General features: G+C 41.7%; 1 protein-coding gene across 1 annotated transcript in view; it reads right to left on the bottom strand.

The window, feature by feature from the left end:
* The window catches only part of LOC117461967 (zona pellucida sperm-binding protein 3-like), a 526,690-nt gene that overhangs the window by 258,968 nt on the left and 248,550 nt on the right, over window positions 1-19,172 (bottom strand). The window lies entirely within an intron of this gene.

Below are 19,172 nucleotides of genomic sequence, written 5' to 3'. Positions count from 1 at the left end.
AGAGCCGCTGCAGGTCCCTTTGCCCGCTGCCGGGCCGCCGGTGATGGGGTTCGCGCCCGCGGCAGAGCCGCTGCAGGTCCCTGGGTCCGCGCCCGCGGCAGAGCCGCCGCCGGTGCTGGGGTCCGCGCCAGCGGCAGAGCCGCTGTCGGTTGATTCGCCCGCGGCGGAAACGCCGGTGGTGGAGCCGCCGGTGGTGGAGCCGCAGGTCAGTCGGTCAGGGGCAGAGCCAACGGTTTCACACGTGGAAAGCACACAGGCAGCCGGTACACACAGTATCACACATAAGGACACTCAGGTCACACAGGAAGCAGATAGTGAGCACACTGCAGCCAGAGTGGCTGAGTCTGTTCTGGAGGATGTGGTAATGGATGAGGATTTATTAAGGTTACCTGTTAAAAGAAAAAATGAACAAGTGAGCAAAGGAAGTGTGACTCAAAAAGGGAAGGTGTCAAAGAAGGAGTTGCTGTGTTCCTCCTCTCAGCCAGAGGGAGTCCCAGAGGACGCAGAGGACAGTGGCAGCGAGTCATTCTTTGACATCGTTGAGGTAACAAAGGGAGAGGAGTATTCTATCCAGAGGATCAGATCTTTTCTGGCGGAAACTAAGGGGTTGAGGTCGGTGAAGTTAGAGGATTTTTTTGGTGATGTGCAGATATTTCACAATGCTGCCAGGGTTCTCATGCGGCGCAAAGAAGCTTTAGGGGAACTTTTCTTCAGCAGCCCAGAGAAGGCTCGTTTAAAGAAGATACTTCAGAGGATTAGAGAGGAAACTGCAAAGAATTATGAATAAGTACATCTTGGTTTTATTTTTTATTTATCTTCAGCCAGGTTTTTGATTTTGTTAGGATGCAACTATAATTTCATTATGAGTGACATAAAGATGGGCTCTTTAAACATTAACGGTGCTCGAGGGGATGCTAAGAGAGCATCTTTATTTACTTTATTAGGAAACAAGAATTTAAATGTGACGTTTCTCCAGGAAACTCACAGCACTGCTGAGAACGAGAGTGACTGGAGGAGGGAATGGGGGGGGGAGGGCTTCTTCAGCCATAAGCGCAGCAATAGTGGAGGGGTTGCCATTCTCTTTGCGAGGGGCTTTACACCCTTCTCCTGTGCGGTCGATGAGGTCATCCCAGGACACTTGCTCAAAATAAATGCTGAATTTGAAAAAGTTAAAATATGTTTTATAAATATTTATGCTCCCAGTGTGGGCGCAGAGAGGCTTTTGTTCTTTGAGAAACTGAAACACACTCTTAGCATCTGTGATAGTGAGGAGTATCTGTTCCTGGGGGGTGACTTCAACTGCACAGAGAACCCTGTGCTGGATAGGAACCACCAGGAGCCACATGCTGCCTCAAAGAGTGCCTTAATAAGGCTAACAGAAAGCTTTGAGCTGTGTGATGTTTGGAGGCACTTCCACCCGGGCCAGCGGCAGTACACGTGGGTGCACTCTAGGGATAACCTGTTGTCTCTAGCTAGGCTGGATCGTGTCTATGTTTTTAACCATCACATGAATGTGAGCAGAACCTGCTCCATCAGTCCAGTGGGAATCTCTGACCATTCCCTCGTACAAGTCTCACTTTTTATTAATCATGTTAAGTGTAATAGTGTGTATTGGCACATTAATGCTTCTCTGTTGGCCGACAACCATTTTAAAAATGTTTTTAAATTCTTTTGGGAAGACTACCGTTTGTCTAAGAGAGAGTACAATTCTCTTCAGCAGTGGTGGGATGTAGGGAAAGTGAAGATCAAGCAGCTTTGCCAGCAGTACACTTTCAATGTCACAAAGGACATGGCTAGATCTCTGAGAGCTCTGGAGAGAGAAGTGGTGGAGCTGCAGGGATTGGCAGACTCCACAGGAGAGCGAGAACATGTTGAAGTTTTCAAAAGTAAAAGCTCAGCTCTGTCTGACCTGCTGGGGTTTTCTGCTCAGGGTGCTCTGGTCAGGGTGCTCTGGTCAGATCCCGTTTTCAGAACATCGTGAAAATGGATGCTCCCTCTCACTTATTCTTTGGTCTCGAGCGTAAGAATGGTCAGAGGAGGCTGATGCACTCCCTGCGATCCAATGCTGGGCAGCTGCTTCAGGAGTCCGCCGACATTCGTCAGTGTGCTGTGGAGTTCTACAAAGAGCTCTACAGAACAGAGTTCCGGGCCGAGCCAGAGGTGGCGCAGTCGTTCTATGAGGGCCTTCCTAACGTCCCTGAGGAGGACCATGCTGAGCTGGAGGCGGAGCTCTCTGCCCAGGAGCTGCAGGAGGCCCTGCAGAACATGCAGAGTGGGAAGGCTCCTGGCATAGACGGCCTGCCTGCAGACTTCTATAAGGCTCTCTGGCCAGTTATAGGTGACGACCTGCTGAGTGTGCTCAGAGACAGTCTAAGTAACGGGAGGTTGCCTCTGAGTTGCAGGAGAGCTGTGCTCACTCTCCTCCCTAAGAAAGGAGACCTGCAGGAGATTAAGAACTGGCGTCCTGTGTCTCTACTCTGTACCGATTACAAGCTGCTTTCCAAAGTGTTAGCGACGAGGCTGAGGAAAGTGATGGAGCATGTCGTTCACGTAGACCAGACATACTGTGTACCCAGCAGGTTGATAACTGACAACGTGACTCTAATTCGAGATGTTTTGGACCTCTCCGGTTCATTGGGCTGTGAGCTTGGTCTGATTTCTCTAGACCAAGAAAAGTCTTTTGACCGAGTTGAACACCAGTACTTGTGGCAGACGCTGGAAGCTTTTGGGTTCAGCTCTGGTCTCATAGCCAAGATCCAGGTCTTGTACAGGGACATTGAGAGTGTACTGAAGATAAACGGTAGTTTGTGTGCTCCTTTTGAAGCTCAGAGAGGAGTCCGACAGGGCTGCTCTTTGTCCGGGATGCTCTACTCCCTGGCCATAGAGCCTTTTTTACACCGGTTAAGGTCAAAGTTACAGGGTTTTTCTTTTCCTGGCTGTAGGGATGTTTTTAAATTGTCTGCTTATGCGGATGACATAATGGTCTTTGTTAAAAAACAAGATGACATCAATGTTTTAACTGGAATTGTGAGCAATTTTTGCAAAATCTCATCTGCTCGAGTCAACTGGGGGAAAGTGAGGCCTTAGCAGGAGGCGAGGGCAGCATTGACCGCTTGTTGTTACCTGGGGGTCTTGGTTGGAAAAGGGCAGGGTTAAAGTACCTGGGTATTTATATTGGTGATGACACGTTTTGTTTAAAAAAACTGGGACGGGATTATAGAGAAAGTGGAAGGCCGGTTAAAGAAGTGGAAGTGGATCCTTCCCAAACTTTCTTTTAAAGGGCGTATCCTTATTTTAAATAACCTTGTTTCCTCCATGCTGGCTCACCGGCTGGCGTGCACCGACCCACCCGTAAACCTGCTGTCCAAGGTGCAGGCTCTCATGGTGGACTTCTTCTGGGACCGCATGCACTGGGTCCCTCAGAGCGTCCTGTTCCTGCCAAAGGAGGAGGGGGGACATGGCCTGGTTCACCTGGCAAGCAGAGGGGCGGCTTTCAGGCTCCGGTTCGTCCAGAGGTTCCTGACTGGACCTGCTGACCTGGTCTGGAGACCCATAGCTCGGGCCTTATTGGAGCGCTGTGGTGGGCTGGGTCTGGCTGAGTCGCTGTTCCTAATGGATCTGAAAGGATTACGCCTGAACAATCTCTCGGGGTTCTATGGAGGTCTCTTCAAGGTGTGGGGACTACTCAGAAAAGAGAGACCAGAGTGCTGTGGCTCACTGTTCTGGCTCCTCAGAGAGCCGGTGGTCCGTGGATCTCGGTTTGTGTGTGGAGTAGGGCCTTCTCTACAACAGAGACTCTGTGAGGAGAGGATCCTCACGCTGGGCCAGGTGGTGGAGGTGTGTGGGCCCCGTCTGGACAACGCTGCAGGCCTGGCCTCACGTCTGAGCCTCAGGTCAGTCCGGGTGGTCAGCCTCCTGCTGCAGAGCTGGAAGCAGCAGCTCAGCCAATCAGAGCTGGCGCTGATCGCTGCTCACTGTAACGGACTGAAGTCTCCAAATGACAATGACTCTTTTCCAGAGATGCGATGTTTTCCTGATCTCAGTTGTGAGGGTTTTTTGTTAAAGTTGGACAATGTTACTGATTTTAAGTTTAGCACCATGTCCAACAAAACATTTTATTATTTGGTGACAAAGGTGCTAAATCAGAGCAGACTCCAAGAGCGAGTGGACACCCGGTGGAGAGCCCACCTGGGCCTGACAGAGGCTCAGAGGCCTGAGTGGAGAGCGCTCTACAAGCCTCCGCTGACTAAGAGGGGCGGGGACCTCCAGTGGAGGATCCTCCACGCTGCGGTAGCTGTTAATGCTTTTGTTTCAGTCATCAACCCTACATTGTCTGACGCCTGTCCTTTCTGTGAACAGAGGGAAACCATTTTTCATTGCTTTACGGAATGTGGTCGACTCCTTTGTCTTTTTCAGTTACTCACTCAGATGTTGTTTTTGTTTAATGTGGTTTTTTCTAAGACAATGTTCATTTTGGGTTATCGGTACAGCCAGAAGCAAAAGTGCAAAAGTCAGCTTTTGAGTTTTTTATTGGGGCAGGCTAAAATGGCCATCTACCTCAGCAGGAGGAATAAAGTTGCGGAATCTTTGGATACCGATGCAGTTTTGATTTTCAAGCGGATGGTTAAAGCAAGACTGAAAGCGGACTATGGTTATTTTTGCTTAACCAAAAATGTGGGAGAATTTGAGGCCATGTGGTGCTTTAAAAATGCTTTGTGTTCTGTGGAGAATGACGATCTTTTTTTCAGTAGTTGTCTGAACTGACAATGTGTGTCAATGTGTCTGTTTGGTCATTTGATTTGTGAATAAAAGTAGTTTGAAAATCAAATCTCTCTCACTCTCCTCTATTTTCTCTTTTCTCTTCTCTTCTCCCTTCTCTCTCTCCCTCTCTCCCTCTCTCAATGTTGGTACGCAAATGCGCTTTGTTTCAAATGACCCGGTGCTTCCACTCAATCAATCAATTTTATTTATATAGCCCAATATCACAAATGTTACATTTGTCTGAGTGGACTTCACAGTGTGTACAGAATATCAGTATGACAATACGACACCCTCTGTCCTTAGACCCTCACATCGTACAAGGAAAAACTTCCGGAGAAAACCCACAGTTTAAAGGGAAAATGGGAGAAACCTCAGAGAGAGCAACAGAGGAGGGATCCCTCTCCCAGGACGGACAGACGTGCAATAGATGCCGTGTGTACGAGGATATCCATCCAAGACTCATGATCCATGACCACAGCAACAGGCACAGCCACGACTCAAGATCCAGGGCTTGGGATCCAGGACTCAGGACCACAGCAACAGGATCATCCACGACTCAGGATCTCGCCGTAGATAGACACCAAAAGGTGCAGTTCAGTGGGTGTGTATCTGTTTAGGTTATTTAGTGGGAATGCTGTTAACAGCCGCTGCGATTGGAGTTCGTTGGGCCCGGCGTGCTCCAATCACAATCCTCAGGGGCGGACCAGGAGATGGCAGCCAATGACATGAGGGCAACCGCACAGCTCATTTACATAGAACCCACACAGCTGAAAACACTCAGACAGATGAATGAGCAGGTAGAAGGCAGGATCCGTAACAGCAATCAAGAGAAGATAGAGGGCGAGCAAGAGGAGAGAGAGAGGGCGATCAAGAGAAGAGAGAGAGTGATAGAAGAGTGAGAGGGCGATCAAGAGAAGAGAGAGAGGGCGATAGAAGATTGAGAGGGTGATCAAGAGAAGAGAGAGGGCGTTCAAGAGAAGAGAGAGAGTAATGTAACCTCCTAATGTAATGTATAACTCCTATGAAAATGTTCAAAAAGTGCTCAAACTTAACATGTGCGCTAACAGTCCAGCCATGAAGACATCTACGGGACAGTTTTGAGATTTCTTCAAATGCCGTTGCCATGGCAACACAATGCTCACCATGAAACACGGTTTTCTCATAACTTCAGTGAAAATGCTCCAAATGGCCCAAAACTTCACAGGTTTGGTAACGATGCAGCCATCAACGCATCTAAGCGTATTATGGGATGTCATCAAATGCCGTTGGCATGACGACAGATCATTCGCCATCAAGTTAGTTCAACATTTTGTAATTCAAATATTCTGCTGCTTTTCCAAGCCTTTTCACTTTCTTTTCTTCTCTCATCACACATTCGAGCCCCCAGTGTTCATGTATCATTTCAATCTAAATTCTTCACTTTCTTCTTACACATTACATTTCAGCATAGCAATTCAGCGTCAGCTTTTCAGCATAAAGCATTCCCACTAGCAATTTCTTCAGGAATTGTATTCTCTAGTTTGATTTTGAAATTCAGTTCCTGGTGGATGCCAAAAAGGCCAGAGATTATACAATTAAACAAATAAATAAAAACAAGGATAATTGTGTGTTATTGTTGAGTAAATAACAGTGTGTTATTTAGAAAAGAATAACAAATTAGAAGGAAAAAAAGATTTAGAAAATACAGATTTCAGTATTCTGAGGCTCTGAGCCCGATTTATTTTCCTCGCGGACGGCAAAAAAAGTCAGACATTATACGATTTAAAATAAAAACAATAATCGTGGCTTGATATTGAGTAAGAACATGTTTTTATGAACCCCACAGCTTCCGGTCTTCCAAGACTCGACCAGACAAAAATACGTGTTGTAGGCACGAAATACACTACCAATAGAAATACATTGCTTTTAAAATCGTTCTGTGTGACACGAAAAAAAGGGGAAAATGGTGTTGGTGAACACGAATCAATAGAGTAAATGTCGTGACTATCAGTGGCGTTTTCTCCTGGAGGCCAAGGGAAGCCAGGCTTCCCCTGTGTTTTTGGATTGTAGTTATACTTTTAATAAATAAATAAAAACACTTCGTTTAGTTTCGGAAATTCTTTGTTGTGTGTTGCTGCCGGCCCGTCTCTCCCCCATTCTCATTGAGTATTTTACAAAGAGTGAAACAGCGCCCCTCTAGATGTTATGGTGAAACAGTAGATGGCACTCTCTGTTGCGAGAGGAGGCCAGCCGAAATTGGCTTCCCTTGGTGAAAAAAAATGGAGGGATTGACCAATCAGATGAGGCTCACGTCATGCCCCTGCCAACCTGTGATTGGTCAGGGCCATGCCAAGGGAAGAGAGGCGGCTGGCTTCCCTTGCCTCACAATCCAATCAAATCGCATCAACTTAGTGTTGCAGTGACGCGTCCTAAAACCCGGAAGTAAGCTGCGCTCGGTTTCCCTCGACAAAAAGGCAATGGGATTTCTCCATAGGATTTTGGAAAATAGCTCGAAATAAGGTCAGTGGAAAACGAACCTGTTAGATAAATGCACGTTGTGTTCAGTCGGAAAATATCCACATGTCTACCCTACTTTTATAATTTTCGAATCATAAAACGAATCGATAGAAGATAGATAGCGCCACTGCACCACTCTCACCGCCGTTAGAAAGTAGCAAGCAACTGAAGCAAGTGCAATTATGGAGGGTGGAGATTTGGAGTATTTAATCAAAAATAATTGTACTAAACTTCCGCTACAGCAGCAACAACAAATAAAATCTGATGACAGGCTAATGCCCAAACTGGAGCTGTGTACAGCGAGGAAAAAAGGAGTGAATCGGACGTAAAACGTTAAAGGTCTCCTGATTTAGTTTGTGAATGAATGCTTATTAGAGTTTCGGCTGGAGAGTGCGTGCGGACATGTCGGTTAGATAACAGGTGTGTGTAAGTCCTGCATCTGTATGATACAAATGTGTGTAAAATGATACCAGGTGCTGTAATCACTCATCTGGTTACGTTATTACATTGACCACCACACCCCCGACCCAAAAGAAAGGACGTATTATTGGCTTCCCCAAATGTTTTTCCCCACGCCACGCTACTGGTGACTATAACACGAAATGCTGTGAGACTGGGTTGCAACCATGACTACACTGACAGCACAGTCATCACTCTTGACACAACTTGTTTGCTGAAAACAGCATTACATTGATATTTAGTTCATGCTACAGAGGCTGGCTAAGTCCTGTCAGAACCTTCCTGCCACAATGGGTCAATATGCTCCCAGACAAATGACTGCAGGAAACTGTACACTCCAAAACTTTATTTAAAGGTCCCATGGCCATTTCTACTAATCACAATTCCATTATTGAGGTCTACTAGAATAGATTTACATTGTTCAATGTTCCAAAATCACATTGGTTTCTCATACAGTATCTCTGTATAGTATGTGTATCCACTCTTTGTCCTAAACGGCTTGTTGGAGCTCCTGCCCCCCCCCCCCCCCTCCCTATGAGCCCACTGTGCTCTGATTGGTCAGCTCGCCCACTCTGTTCTGATGAGTCCACCACCGTTATAGCGGAACATCAGTGTTTATGTGTTACAATGGCGTTTGTTTGCAACCAGAAAATGACACCAGTAATGACAAACAGATGAGAATGCTGCATGGGGTCTGGGTGCCGTGTTGGCGGGACGTTGCGGGGCTCGCTGCTCCGCCCTGTGAGGCTCGAGGAGCGGACAGTGTGAGCTGGATTACTGGTGTCGTTTCCTGTTTGCTGCGTGGGGTCTGCGAGACACCACGGAACTCAGCCTGAGTATGTGTGCCGGCGAAGCTCCGCAGAGTACCGTGGCTGAGAAAAGATAAGGCTGAGTGAGTGTGTGTGAGGAGTTCCGCGGTTTGGTCCATTTGGACCTGGGTATCGTTACGTCACTATACTCAGGAAGAAAAAAAATGGAAAAATAAAAATCTCCAACAAGACGTTCTGGGGCAGCATAGACAGGTCTTTTCTGTGTTAGGGTTTTACTCGCTACAGGATGTACTTTGAGGGTTTGTGACTTTGCAGACCATTTACATGCAGAAAAAGCTAGGCTACATAACACACAAGGGGACAGGTAATAACGGGAAAAGCATGTCTTGGTACCTTTAAGGAAACCATTTGCAAAGTTTGCACTCATGGCAACTAATAAAACAAAATATATAATGCCTGCTGGGACTGAGAGAGGTGGGGCGTAACGTCACCGAAAAAATAACAGAACTCATAATATACCTCTCCCACCTGGGGTGGGCTGTCTGCAGCACTGTGCCTGTGATGATGACAAGTTGTGCTTTACGTGCATGGAGCATCAATCAACAGTGGTCAGTGAACACTTCCATTGATATTCACAATGAATTTTCACACATTGGATGCATCAAAGTTAATCAGTCTGCTTTATTTCCCTTCAAATTCATTTTGTGAACAGTGACTGCCTACTGCTCTAATCAACATCTTTTTACAGCAGCAGCAGGCATCTGTTTCAGCAAAATAGCGCATAATCATCCACAGTACACTACCTGCAAATGAAAGACATGCACATTTAGCGACTAGCCATTTTCAGGCTCTGAGGGTAAAAATATATAAAAAGGGCTCATTTTCAGATTCATATTTGAATGTAGTGCATCTACAGTGATATATTTACACGCTTTCATTTTCAAAAAGTGCTTTATTTTTACTCATATATTATATAGTGCGTCTTTTAACCCTATGTCTGAAACCAGAGGCCAAACTGCTCTGATTGGTTAGCAGGTCGGCTCCGTAGTGATTGATCAATCACAACACAATGAGATTACCCACCCCCACCTCACTTAGCAAATCACTTAAACATGACTCTGTGACATTACTGTGTGTAGATCTGTGTGGTATGTTAGTAGGCTGTGTTTTCTGACTGTCTCTATGCTTCTTTTGGAGTTTTTCTGCCACCTTGAGGACAAACCCCTCAAACCTCTAATTTAGTCAGGTAGAATAATTCAATGGAAATATTGATTTTTTTTTTAATTATAATCACATAGTTTGAGGTATTTTTTAATATATTTAATTTGATTATTCATTTTTTTTACTCACTGATGCTGTTCCATCTACGCTTTTTGGCATTTACACACCAAATTAAGTTCTCACTGCTGTGCTAATCTATTTCTATGTATATCCAGATCCACAGAGAGTCAAACTGCATTAACTATGCTTCTCAAATTGAACAATATGGCATCATGTTTGTGCCTGATGGAATAAAGGTTGTTTTTCTTACAAGGAATGAGATCAGATACACAAAACTACTCTTCACAATTTTCTCTTGGATCATGTTGAGGATAACTGATCGTGCTTCACAGGCAGTGCATGCTGGGATGGTCTCCAGCCCCGTGCCCCAGAGAAGGAACAGATGGGCAAAGTAATGGATGAGTAAATAAATAGGGAACTGCAGGTACGGCTGACTGGGCATGACCGCCTGAAGATCACTGATTGTTAAGATCTGCAGGTATACTGCTTTTCAATACTTAGGAATTTATATATGTCCATTTTTGTTCTTGTACCATGGGTATACCCATATTTCCAACTATTATTATGAGAAACATGTTTCAGAAAAAGGTTTTGAAACAATGTTCACATGAAAGGATGATAAGACTATAAACCTTTTTTCAAGGCTGGTTCATTTTTCTGCCAGAAATATGTTTGTTGCAGCTTTCAATTAACATTAATGGTCACCCATAGTAAGGTAGTCATTTGTACATGTGTTAACAGTCCTTATATCCACATATTATATACTATTACAGTATATATATTTTTTAAATCTTTTATTTCCTTTGTACATATTGTTCCTATTCCTGTGACTCTTTGTCTATTGCACTATTTTTACTTTTAAAGTGCAGGTGTTCAAATAGCCCAGTTTGATGGATGTGGTTATTCCAATGAGCAGTTCCAAAACCTTTGTCCGTCATAGTTATAAAGATATTAATTAAAATGTGTGTGCTGCTGCTGAATGCCACGGATTTATTCTGGTTATTCCTGACTCAACTGAGATGATCTTTACAAAAGCAAAAATGTGTTTGTCACTAAGATTATGGTTTATCAGAGAGAGTTAGGAGGTGGCCATTGTTTACAGAAAAGACAGAAGATAAAATAAAAGTTGAGAATATAGTCAACTTTGTGATAGCCCTCACAGGTAGCTACTACTTTCAAGCTGTGTTGACATTAGTTATGTAAGAGTGTTAAGAGCCTTGACAGACACTTGGACTCAAAAGAAAGTTTGTTGTTCAAAAGGTCTTTACTTTGGATAAGTATAAAGTTCAAACAAAAATCACTCCTGAGAGGCAAAACGTAGCAAGGCAAACTACAAACTAAATAAACTTGACTTTGATTACAAAGTACAAAATCTCTTGGCGTGCCAAGCTGGCTCTCTTAATGGCACAAGGGACCAGACAAACTGGCACAGGACAAATGGAGACAGGACTATTTATACATGAGGTAATTGGGAACAGGTGGAAACAATCAGGGGCGGGGCAGATGCTGACGATGGCGGGAAAACACATAAAGGGAGGAAGTAAGGGGACCTGAAATGAGAGACAAGAGGTAAATACAAAATAAAACAGGAAGTGCAATGACAAGACTAGACAGGTGAACAAAAAGACTTGATTAAACATAAATCTAACCTGGGCTATGAACTAAACGTGAAACAATAACATGAACCTGATTAACATGACATGAATAATTTAGCAGACATGACGGGATGTTACAAAGAGTACCCAAAGTGTGGCCTGATGGTGTGGATTTCTGCTGGGAGGGTGAATGTACACAACAGCTTAGCGGTCATACATAAAACTAAAACAGATGGACGGAAATATTCAGATAACCTTATCGATGGAGTAAAATTATAGACAAGAATACGTTTAGTATTCCCAAGGCAAAAAGGGAAATATAGAATATTTCTGCTTTAATAGATGTCTGTATTTAAATTCTATATATTAATAATGATTCCGCTGTGTCCTTTCCCTGGACTTCACGATGCTTCTCTTAATGGATTCACTTTCATTCAAATGTTATGGTTTATGAAACACTTTCCTTCAAGCCTTTTTAAAATATTTGTGACAATTTCGGCATCAGACTCAAAAGTATTCATGCAATAATTGATTGAAACCTTGATGTGTCAAGCCTGAAAATGATTCAATTGAAGGTCTCCTATTGTGGCACGGTGTCAAATCCTGCCCGTCAGAGACATCCGAGACCTCATAGATCTCTGGGGGAAAAGGACAGTGAAGCCCTTCAGGTGTCCAATCAATGCACTTTTTTTAGCTGTTTTGTGTGACATTAACAAATAATTGGAGTCATGAAATAAAAAACCAAAGAACTCGGTTTCTCTCCACTCTCCGGTCTTTAAAGGCTCCTGCGTGTTTCCTCCAATAAGCCACTGACTCATCTTTATCTTCTTTCCTTGAGGTGCAAGAGAGGAATCAGACAAAATAAAGCTTTGTAACAGTAGGGGCCCTGACAGAGGGAAGTGCGTAGACTGGTGGAGTGCAGCACATGCAGGCACTCAAGCTGTTTCCATGTGCAAGCTGTTTCACACTCCCTCTTAATCTGTATGCAGTGCTCATTTAGCTACAGGCTGCTGGGGATTCTTTTTCTCGAGTAGCTGCGAAGGTCAACTCAAATGTACACCATGTTGGGAAGCCCTGGAAATGGATGTGAGCCACACCAGAGAGTCATTTGGAACATGTGAAAAACAAAAAAAAGAAGTTGGACCCCAGGTAAATGTTCTCACCTCTGGTTTTCGATTTTGATTATACTTCTGCCATATTGCTCTGCCATTGTCGTCATATAATGAAGTACATCTAATCAACCTAATTACCTTGGATGATTTTGGGGTAGTCCATTACATTTTAGAAGCCAATATCGTACTTATTACTCCACCACATTCATTTGACAACATTAGTCACTAGTTTCTTTACATATTCAGATAATAGGCTAATAGAATATGAATAAGTTCACTATTATAGGCTAATAGAATATATACATGAATAAGTTCACTATACAATTATAGGTTAAAATATCCAGCAGCATACAAAGTAATTAAAATGAGCTCAGCATTTACCAGCTGTGATGAACCAACCCAGTCTCACAAAAAAACGTGTAATAACTACGTTGGTCCACAACGTAGGACGTAGTATTTCTACAAAAACGCCTCTGAAATTGTAAGATCCCTACGTTTTTTTTCACCATTCATTTCCAATGGCTGGCATCTATGTCACGTGATCTTCAAATTTCTCCCTGCAGAAAAAAAAAACATGGCCGAACTTCGTTTTATTCTCGGTGTAAAATGCCTATTTTAAAGTTAATTTGGCCATTAAAATGCGTTTTGATGTAATTTGATGCGAGAAATATGAGTTGTTATTTCAGATTATGTGTGCAGTGGATGCACATGATCTTTAGTTTGCTAGTTATTATGAAGATTACTTCAGGAAATGGTGTCTATACAATGTTTTCATTGTCACCAAGGTGGTTGCTAGGTATGCTGCTATCGATATTATTTCTGTTATGTTGTGTAACTGTTTAATGGTGTTATCTTTATTGCTACCCCCTTCCCCGTCAATGTATAGTGTTGGTCCACAGCGCAAACGTATTAGTTTAACAAAATCCGCATCTAAAATTGTGGCATAGATACGTTATTTTCCCCTGTGCAATTCTCCATTTACTCAACAATAACACATAAATTAATTATCCTTGTGTTTATTTATTTGTTTGATTAATAAACACAAGTTGGAGTCCGTCAGGACCGAGGGTCGGAGCAGCTCATTTGCTTTACAGAATATTACACCCGGAAGTAAGTATTCTCTCCGCTTCGCTTGACAAACCCCGTGATAGTCCTCAAGCTCTGTGATTGAGAGTGTGCCGAGCCTCGAACAGCACTTGAAATGGGATGGAACCACGGCAGACTGTCCAAAACTGGATTTGAACATATTACTCTCAATGAATATAAGAAAGCACTGCGTAAAGCGAGAGCAGCTTACTACTCTTCATTAATAGATGAGAATAAGAATAATGCAAGATTTCTTTTCAGCACTGTAGCCAGGCTGACAGAGAGCCACAGCTCGATTGAGCCTTCTATTCCCATAGCACTCAGTAGTAATGATTTTATGTGCTTTTTTAACGATAAAATTGTTACTCTTAGAAACAAAATTAATGACCTCTTGCCTTTGATCAGTATAGTGTTATCAAAAGCTCCCGGAAACGTAAGTTCTAATATTACACTAGATAGTAAACTAGAATGCTTTTCAGCCATAAACCTTGAACAATTACATTCAATGATTCTCTCTTCTAAACCATCAACGTGCATGTTAGACCCAATTCCAACTAAGCTGTTGAAGGAAGTTTTTCCATTAATTAGCACTTCTTTATTAAATATTATGAATATGTCTTTATTATCAGGCTATGTTCCACAATCATTCAAAGTAGCAGTGATAAAACCGCTTCTTAAAAAGCACAACCTCGATCCAGAGGTTTTAGCCAACTATAGACCTATTTCTAATCTTCCGTTCCTCTCAAAAATTCTTGAGAAAGCGGTCGCAAAACAGTTGTGTGATTACTTAAAAAACAATGATTTATTTGAAGATTTTCAGTCTGGCTTTAGAACACATCATAGCACAGAGACAGCTCTGGTTAAAGTCACAAATGACATTCTAATAGCCTCAGACAAGGGACTTGTCTCTATTCTTGTTTTGCTCGATCTCAGTGCTGCATTTGATACTATCGACCATGATATCCTATTGCAAAGACTAGAGCACTTAGTTGGCATACAGGGAAATGCTTTAGGCTGGTTTAGGTCCTATCTATCTGAACGCTCTCAATATGTACGTGTTAACGATGAATCTTCCACGCAAACCAAAGTTAGCCATGGAGTGCCACAGGGCTCAGTGCTCGGACCTATTTTGTTCACATTATATATGCTTCCGTTAGGCAATATTATAAGGAATCATTCTGTAAACTTTCATTGTTATGCGGATGATACTCAACTATATTTATCAATCAAGCCTGATGAAATTAATCATCTAAATAAAATTCAAGACTGCCTTAAGGACTTAAAAACGTGGATGACCTTAAACTTTTTGATGTTAAACACGACCAAAACTGAAGTTATTGTACTTGGCCCGAAGAATCTACGAAACAAATTATCTAAATATATACTAACTATGGATGGCATTAATTTGGCCTCCAGTGAGACTGTAAGGAATCTTGGTGTTATATTTGATCAGGATTTATCCTTTAACGCCCACATAAAATCAATTTCAAGGACCGCCTACTTCCATCTACGTAACATTGCAAAAATCAGGCATATCTTGCCTCAAACGATGCAGAGAAACTAGTCCATGCATTTGTTACTTCTAGGCTGGATTATTGTAACTCTTTATTATCAGGGAGTACCAAGAAGTTAGTCAAGTCGCTTCAGCTGATTCAAAATGCTGCGGCTCGTGTACTAACCAGAGTTAGGAAAAGGGACCACATTACTCCTGTTCTGGCTGCCTTACACTGGCTCCCTATAGAACACAGGATAGAATTTAAAATTCTTCTTCTCGCCTACAAAGCCCTTAATGGGCAGGCGCCATCGTACCTTAAAGAACTCATTATACCCTACTGTCCTACTAGGGCATTGCGTTCCAAGAATGCAGGGTTGTTGGTTGTTCCTAGAATCTCTAAAAGTACAATGGGAGCCAGAGCCTTTTCTTATCAAGCTCCACATTTGTGGAATCAGCTTCCAGTTTGTGTTCGGGCGGCAGACACCCTATCCGTTTTTAAGAGTGCGCTTAAGACCTTCCTTTTTGATAAAGCTTATAGTTAGGGCTGATTAGATTCAGCCCCTAGTTTTGCTGATATAGGCTTAGTTTGTCGGGGGACATCTTACTTCTTCCTTCTCTCTGTCTATACCTGTGTACTCTCATGTTCCGATTAACCCAGCTTCCCCAAATGTCTTTCTTTTGGTGTCTATATACGCTGGGATCCGGAGTCATGGATGATCCTGCGGTCCTGTGTCCTGGATCGCGAGCCCTGGATCGCGAGTCGTGGCTGTGGTCCTGGATCATCGGTCCTGGATGGATATCCTCGTGGATTCATCTTCCTATTATACACACATGCATTTGCAAACATTTGGACTACCTATGTTGCAAATGTATTATCTTTTCAATTTACACACGGCATCTATTGCACGTCTGTCCGTCCTGGGAGAGGGATCCCTCCTCTGTTGCTCTCCCTGAGGTTTCTCCCATTTTTCCCTTTAAACTGGGTTTTCTTCGGAAGTTTTTCCTTGTACGATGTGAGGGTCTAAGGACAGAGGGTGTCGTATTGTCATACTGATATTCTGTACACACTGTGAAGACCACTGAGACAAATGTAACATTTGTGATATTGGGCTATATAAATAAACATTGATTGATTGATTGATATGGCACATCTCTACTGGGAGTTGTAGTTTTAAAAGACGTTTTTGTATTTCCCATAATAAGAAGTGGCCAGTATTAAACGGTGTACATCCCTGCAGGTTTAGGGGATAGGAAACACTCAAATGTAAAACATATAATTAATAAATGGGTGAAAATTGCTTGTGCCCATAATGGGCAGCATTACCCACATGCCAGCTAAGGTCAGAAGAGCTGTATTTAACAGCTGGTCTTATGTTTGTGACCCCTCCTGTTGTTCATTGATAAGCCTGAAACATGCACTTGTCAAGGTTCAGAGGCACATTTTGCAAATATGGCAGTAGCCATCGATCATCTTAAGATATACTTTATTGATCCCAAGTTGGAAACATTTGCGTTACATCAGCATGTGTAACAGTTGTAAATATTTAGTGGTGTTTATTTGTAAATCATTTAGTATAATCACACAAATTCTGTGTTTTATATTTAATAATTCTGTGTTCTTTATTTATTGATTGTTCAATACCTGACAAGATGAAAAACTTTGGTCGCAGGTTCCTCAACAGTGCATTACAAGACATCTATCAATATGTGTGTACCTCCACCATTAAACTGTCGTATTCTGCACATTTCTTATACTATCTACATACATCTTATATAAGAGTATAATACATATGTATAATATCAGTTAAAATAAGCGCTTCAACATAGTTAACATTGCTGGAGGTAAACACAAAGTTTTTCATTCATTGCATAACTACACCGTTTGTGTATATGATATGTCAATAAACCTTAGAAAATCTTGAAATCTTGAAAGGGATGTGCAAAATAGTCATTATATACAGTCTTTAATTAACTATTAGTAGAGAATAACGAGTAATGAATATACTTTATAGGGATCCTATTAATATCTAATAAAATAATGAAATTCAATAACATGCTTTAACCACTAGGTGTCCCTTTATATCAGCTGTGCACCTTTATGGTGTAAATACAGCCTATCTACCAATTGGATCAAATATAAAAGTCCGCCGAATTAGTGTTGATACTGCAAGGAGCCGTATTGTGTGAAAAGAAATGTAAGATGTTGTTTATATTTATGATCCATGTCACATTTTCAGTGTTGGCGGCATTTCCTCATGTTTGTCTAGAAGTCTTCTCATCAGGGCTCTATAAATAGAGAACTACGGCAGATATGTAATATTTAATGCAGCCGAACCGTGTATTACAATGCCGTTATGTGATGACTTTCAAAGAGAAAAGCAAGCACACTCGGAATAAAGTGTTTTCGGTCTGTTTCCGGTATTTGTTTATGACGATATGATGTGAGATGTGAGACTGGAATTGCACAGGGGAAAATAACGTAGGCTATCTATGCCACAATTTTAGATGCGGATTTTGTTAAACTAATACGTTTGCGCTGTGGACCAACACTATACATTGACGGGGAAGGGGGTAGCAATAAAGATTACACCATTAAACTGTTACACAACATAACAGAAATAATATCGATAGCAGCATACCTAGCAACCACCTTGGTAACAATGAAAACGTATCGACACATTTCCTGAAGTAATCTTCGTAATAACTAGCAAACTAAAGATCATGTGCATCAACTGCACACATAATCTGAAATAACAACTCATATTTCTCGCATCAAATGACATCAAAACGCATTTTAATGGCCAAAGTAACTTTAAATAGGCATTTTACACCGAGAATAAAACGAAGTTCGGCCATTTTTCTGCAGGGAGAAATGTGAAGATCACGTGACATAGACGCCAGCCATTGGAATGAATGGTGAAAAAAAACGTAGGGATCTTACAATTTCAGAGGCGTTTTTGTAGAAATACTACGTCCTACGTTGTGGACCAATGTAGTTATTATACGTTTTTTTATGAGACGGGGTTGGATGAACACGTTAAAAATAAATAGTGATAACCCAATTATTTAATGCCAGTACGCACAATAAGCAGGAGAATATTGTGATGACAATACTTTTGTTCTTTTACTAAAGTAATATTTTGAATGCAGCACTTTGACTTGTAACAAAGTCATTTTACACTATGTTCTACTTATACTTAAGTAAAATATCTGAGTACGTCTTCCACCTCTGTGAGATGGTATTTTTAAAATAACAGTTTCTTCTTATCTTTTGTAGTAGAATTTTCTTTTTCTCATTCTGTTTTCCAATACAACACCTCTTATTATCTTGTGACCCCTGACCCCGTCTGACCAGTTTTGGACAGTATACCACCAGATTATTCCTAATTATTCCTAATTTGTTTCCCTACTTTTATTTCATTTGGCTGGTTTCCGAAGTACAAAATCAAAATAAATCTCCAATTAGTACAAAACAATCTCTGAAATATAAGGCACCAAGATAGATAAACTTAAAACCACCTTAAACGCAGTATATAGAACCTCTATTTCAAACACCCTTAAACATGTTAGAAGCTAATTGTAATATAAAACTGGATAAATACATTTAGACATGTATGAATACCAAGTCGGCTACTTGGTTTTCAAATGTATACAAATGGGACAGTGCACATAAATCAACATTGACGCTAACGTCAAAGTAAATGGGCCGGGGGTTAGCTTGACAGCTAGTTTGCATCACAACAACTAAAGGTGACAAATGGTGAAAGGCGTATTTTACATAACAACGGTACAATGGGAAAAAAAGAGTGAATATAAAATAAAGACAATTTAAGACAATTTGTTCTATGGTCATCTTAAACTGAAAATACAATAAGACAGTCACTGAAACACTTTTTTACTGTAGAAAAATAATTACAAATATTGTACTTTTTTTCTATCTACATTTATCTTATACTGGTTCCTTAATGATTTAAATAAATAGCAAAAATACTATCCAAAAAAGAAATCATGTCAAAATCAAAGTCAACTTTATTGTCAATCTTCTGTGTGATACAGATACATAATGCTGTTTCTCACAATCCACAATAATATACACATACATAATCAGATATAGACA

This window comes from Pseudochaenichthys georgianus, chromosome 17 (genome assembly GCF_902827115.2).
Source record: "Pseudochaenichthys georgianus chromosome 17, fPseGeo1.2, whole genome shotgun sequence".
Classification (NCBI taxonomy): Eukaryota; Metazoa; Chordata; class Actinopteri; order Perciformes; family Channichthyidae; genus Pseudochaenichthys; species Pseudochaenichthys georgianus.
This window is presented reverse-complemented; position numbering and strand designations above follow the sequence as displayed.